This window comes from Etheostoma spectabile, chromosome 22, assembly GCF_008692095.1.
Source record: "Etheostoma spectabile isolate EspeVRDwgs_2016 chromosome 22, UIUC_Espe_1.0, whole genome shotgun sequence".
NCBI classification, from domain to species: Eukaryota; Metazoa; Chordata; class Actinopteri; order Perciformes; family Percidae; genus Etheostoma; species Etheostoma spectabile.
In genome coordinates, this window is record NC_045754.1 from 13,071,682 (window position 1) to 13,076,360 (window position 4,679).

General features: G+C 41.7%; 1 protein-coding gene and 1 long non-coding RNA gene across 10 annotated transcripts in view; one reads left to right on the forward strand and one right to left on the reverse strand.

Moving 5' to 3' along the window:
• Window positions 1–4,679, reverse strand: part of arfgef1 (ADP-ribosylation factor guanine nucleotide-exchange factor 1 (brefeldin A-inhibited)) — a 54,843-nt gene that overhangs the window by 39,738 nt on the left and 10,426 nt on the right. The window lies entirely within an intron of this gene.
• LOC116672590 (uncharacterized) overlaps window positions 1–4,679 on the forward strand; it is a 17,327-nt gene that overhangs the window by 5,085 nt on the left and 7,563 nt on the right. Inside the window, exon 2 of the long non-coding RNA XR_004327593.1 lies at window positions 630–633. This is a non-coding gene — a long non-coding RNA (uncharacterized LOC116672590). The remainder of the gene's footprint in view (window positions 1–629; window positions 634–4,679) is intronic.

A 4,679-nucleotide genomic window follows, 5' to 3' on the forward strand; every position in this document is an offset into this window, starting at 1 on the left:
TTTTTCTCTCATAAAATGCTTTTTTGCTATCAGTGTGATAACTTTTTCTCTCAAACATTTTTTCTCTCTCAGATCATTAATTTTCTTGCATGTACTAAAGAAACAAATCTAGCTCCATAGACTTTGAACCAGATCCTTACAGTAGATGACAGTAAGACATTAAATGACCACCAAATTCCTTTTTGGAGACAGTCATTTTAGGCCTACATCGCACTTGTCTTTCATCATCAAGAGACAAGTGGGTCAGATACATGTAGACATTTCCTATTTCTCTGGTGTAGAATTGCATTGGCCTACTGCTCCTGGTACTTAAGCAGCAGTGTCCACAAAAGCCAGTTAACCAAACTGGTCCTGACCAAATACTGTGCAAGAGCCTTTTAGTCTTGTTTCAGTTTGTACTGAATCCCATATACCCTGAGGTTGGCTTCTATTCAAGGGCCCCCTAAAGCTGCCTCTAAGCAGGGGAGAAGGTCAGTCGAAAGCTGGCTAATCATTTCTCCAATCTGCAGTCTCCAAGCCTGGATAAAGGCGAGAGTGGGAGGTGGCAGGTTTTTGAGAGCTAGCAAGTGTACAAAATGGACAGGCATGAATGCAGCAGGTAAAGGCACACACACATACACACACTCCAGTTAGGTACTTCCCCTCTGTCAAATGGTATTGTAGCACCAACCAACAGTACTGTATTGATTGCTTTGTCCTCCTGATTGGGAAATAAAACGCTTCATGAATTTCAGAAAACATTTAGCCCTGCAACCTAGGCTACTGTTTTGACACACAAAGTTGCTGAGTCAATGCTGCTAACCATTACTACATGATTAATACCTGAAATATATGCTGTTTGTAACTATATTTATTACTGGATGTATCCATGTCTGGTGAAGACAACACTGCACAAACCTCTGCCCAAAGTCAGCTCACGAATAACAGCCAGATGCCACCTCTGTCAGCGACAATGTTGCAAAAGCATGGTACTAATTAGCATGGTGCCTGTGTGATCAGCCCTGTGTATGAAGACTGTGGGCCATATGACAGCTACTGAAATCCTATGGGAAGGCTGTTGTTGTGTGAGAGGAAGGTGCAACAACCTCACAACTTCAGGTGACGGTCTTGGACTGAGATGACAGGATAAACACAGCCTGGTCTACACTGAAAGATGCCAACATCAAACTCAAGTCGCAGACACAGGTACCTGCAGTGCTTCATATATTACATGTTTCTAAGGGGCTTATCAGTGATCCCTTCAATCACAGCTACACTGAGCTACAGTAAATGCTGATCATGGCTTAGATATCAAGTGCACAATGGTGTAGTCAGCCTCTTAGAATGCAAATGTGCAGCTGTAACAGAGAAGTCTGATGAAACAACAAGGGAAGTATTTGGGAACCCCTGAACACATGACACATTTTAGAAAATACAAGATCCATAAACACATACAAGCATAATGGCAGTCTGCTCTCATCAAGTATCATATCAAAGTCCATGACAAAACAACCTGCTCCCCTGCTCTTTCACTGCTGACGAGAGCTGCTTGCAGGCTAACTTAAGTCTTCTTCCTGGGCGCCACCCTGCCTTTGTAGCATGACAAAGCATTCCTAAGCCAGCAGCAGCAGAACACCCTGCAGAGGGTGTCCGCCACTGGGATGACTGCTTGCCAGGACCATTAACACTGGAATAACAATTTATATCCCCTCCCTGGGTGCGTTTGTAGTCATGTAATGTGCGCTTGTGCAACAGCACATTAAAAAAATGAAATGCCATCAGTGTGACGCCGCTTGCTGTGTCTGTTGTATTCACCTGTCTTTCTGATGCTGCAGGTGAATCGTTAAATAGGTAACCTGGAACTCACAAGTGTTCCCAGGTTATTCAAACCTGGCGGCAGTGCAGCTCTGGGCTCTCTCTGCCTGCCCGTTGCTGCGGTTCCAGCTCTCTGTTGTTTTTTTCTGTTGCTTTAATTTATTTTTATGCTTTGCCTGCACACATTTATTACTCATGCACATTTACATCAAAGACTATACTGACAACCACACCCCACATCTTAATAATCCTTTAATTTAGTCTGATTTGGTTTGATAAAGTACATTTTTGATTAACTTAATCATGGTGTGGCTCCTATGTGTTGTGGCCTAAGGGTCAGGTTATAACACAAGGACTATTAAAAAAGCAATGTTAATGTTTTTAACACTTGCCATTGACTATAAGTGACTACTTTTACTTCTAGTACTGCTACAGAGTTGTTTTTCTAAGAGAGGGTCTGCGTTTTGTATAGCTTTTGCATGCACACAAGAACCTGACGAGCATGCGTGTGATGTGATCCTGCCAATGGTTTCACACTACTCCACTGATCAGGTGTTGGTAACATGCCAAGATACACAGCAATGCACCAACAAAGGAAAGGAAGAAGACTGCTAGCAAATAAACGTGGATATAAGCAATGCACAATTTAAAAAAACACAATTTAAAAACAGCTTTGCAAATGTTTTTTTAAGGAAGGAAATACATTTAACACATTTGTTAGACCTCATCAATGCACACAAAGCGTGTTGGGGAGTAACACTACAAGAAAAGTCCACAGGGCACCTTTAAATGAGTTTTTCTTAGATCTAGAAAGTTGTGATTTTGTTTACATTCAATACCAAGTTTGTTAGAAACAAAAGCTTTCATAATTTTTTAACTGTGACCATCCCTCCTTTTTCATATACAACAAAGGTCCATAATACAGCTGCACATTGCACCCATACTCTAAATAAAGGCTAATTTATATTTGGAAACCAATGAAATGTTGTTATGCTTGATAGCCATAACAAATGTAGCCTGCATCACAGCTTTCCTATAGTGTTTTGTAAAGGGTCTTGCAGTGTTTGTGTATAATGCCCATGGAGAGTGAAGTGTCAGTGTGAATTCTGTTGTGAAAGACGGTTTGGACGGGATTAGCATTTTCATCCCGAGCATAAACAAATACAGAGGTCACAATGCCGCTTTCAACCAGCAGCAGCTCATTTGAGGGGCAGTACATCTGCAAAATGATGTGTAAATGCAAAGCACCCGTTATTTTAACTCATGGGGGCTCTGCTCGCTGATGCATGCTGTCAATGTGGACACTTTATTTAAAATACCCGGCTGCTATTTGTTTGTTCATACAGCCCTGCCGTTCTCTTGTTTAAACGTGCACAAAAGGTGCACCTGGAGTGCAATGGATTTACAATGAACAAAGTAATATTGCAAATACGTTGCTACTTAAAAATGCCTTATAGCATATAAATTAAAAGGTTGGAAAAGAAGAGGCAATATTTCTTACCAAAGCCTAGATGTCTAACCTAGTACCTCTATCCACATCTCCTAGGCTCATATGCTCGAATCATCATTTAGAGTAGACTGTAACGGTCTGTAAAGCAGATAGAGCCAATGTAATGACAGGCCTAGGCGCCTGCACACACCTGGGCAAATATTCTTGCAGACTAAAGCTGTTGTATCAACACTAATTCAATAAGTTAACATTCTGCGAGCACCTATGAAGCCGAAAAAATCCCAATCAAACATGCACAGATACGGTGCACTCGCACACGCATTTAATACAAATGCACACACACTTGCACGCACCAAAAATCTCATGAGAGCTCTAACATTTCATCAATTAAGTCACAGAAGAGCCTGCACACGGCTGCTCCCCTTGCAGGAGGGACAGAGATAAACAGACAGCTCTCTGGAGACGCTCTGCAGTACGTCACAAGACCAGTAGCAAGAAAACAGCCTCGCTGGGAGGGGACAGCGGGTTCAGACATACTGTACAGGGTGAGGAGGGGAAAGGGAGAAAGCGAGAGAAAGCAGGGACAAGGACGAGGCTGGCTTCCAAAACAAATTTGCTATTTGAACCTGTCTCTAGCCGGCTCTATGGTTTGTGTCCACATGTTGCATGAGTGTGTGTATGTGTGTGCTGCTCATACTACAAGGCTACTAGAGAGGAACAGTATGCTAGGTCTCATTTTACACAGAAGTAAGACATGTTTGGTTCTTTTTGTGCGTAGTCTTATACATTAAAATCCAGTACCACAAAAGGAAGAAAGAAAAGAAAGAAGAAAAAAAAAAAGAAAAAAAAGGTACAGTGAAGGAAAAATTGAATTAATTTCAATGCATCCTAATCACTTCCTGCCCTGTTGGGTCAAAAATGTAGGTATAATAACAGAAGCCCTTCCTAATGGGTCCAACAATCTTTACAAACACACAGACACAGAGGAGAGGTTAGAGGTCACCTGCAGTACCATTATCATTTCAAAGAGCGTAGAGCCCATCTGCATCTGGCATGGATCCCATGGTTGGCTCCAACCACTCTGTATGCAGCGATCAGCTAAAATTCAAAACAGTGCCTGATTGTATTCACCTCAGTAAAACACTGTGGTCAAGTTGACTTTGTCTCCAGATGTGGACCACTGACTTTGCAGGAAGTCCAAAAAGGTAGAGACAAAAAACGTGTGTCTCCTGATACAACATTTTCTCTGCCACATTGCATCGTTTTGTCATTGATTACATCCCAGTTTGCAACACAGTAATACAACAGATACTCATTTATTTTGAGTATGATTGTTTTGACCACGGTTAACTCTGGGCGAGCTTACCCACAAATTCATAAGTATCATTAACTGTATATAGACAGACGACAAATCTAATGGTAATTTAGCTAGCTA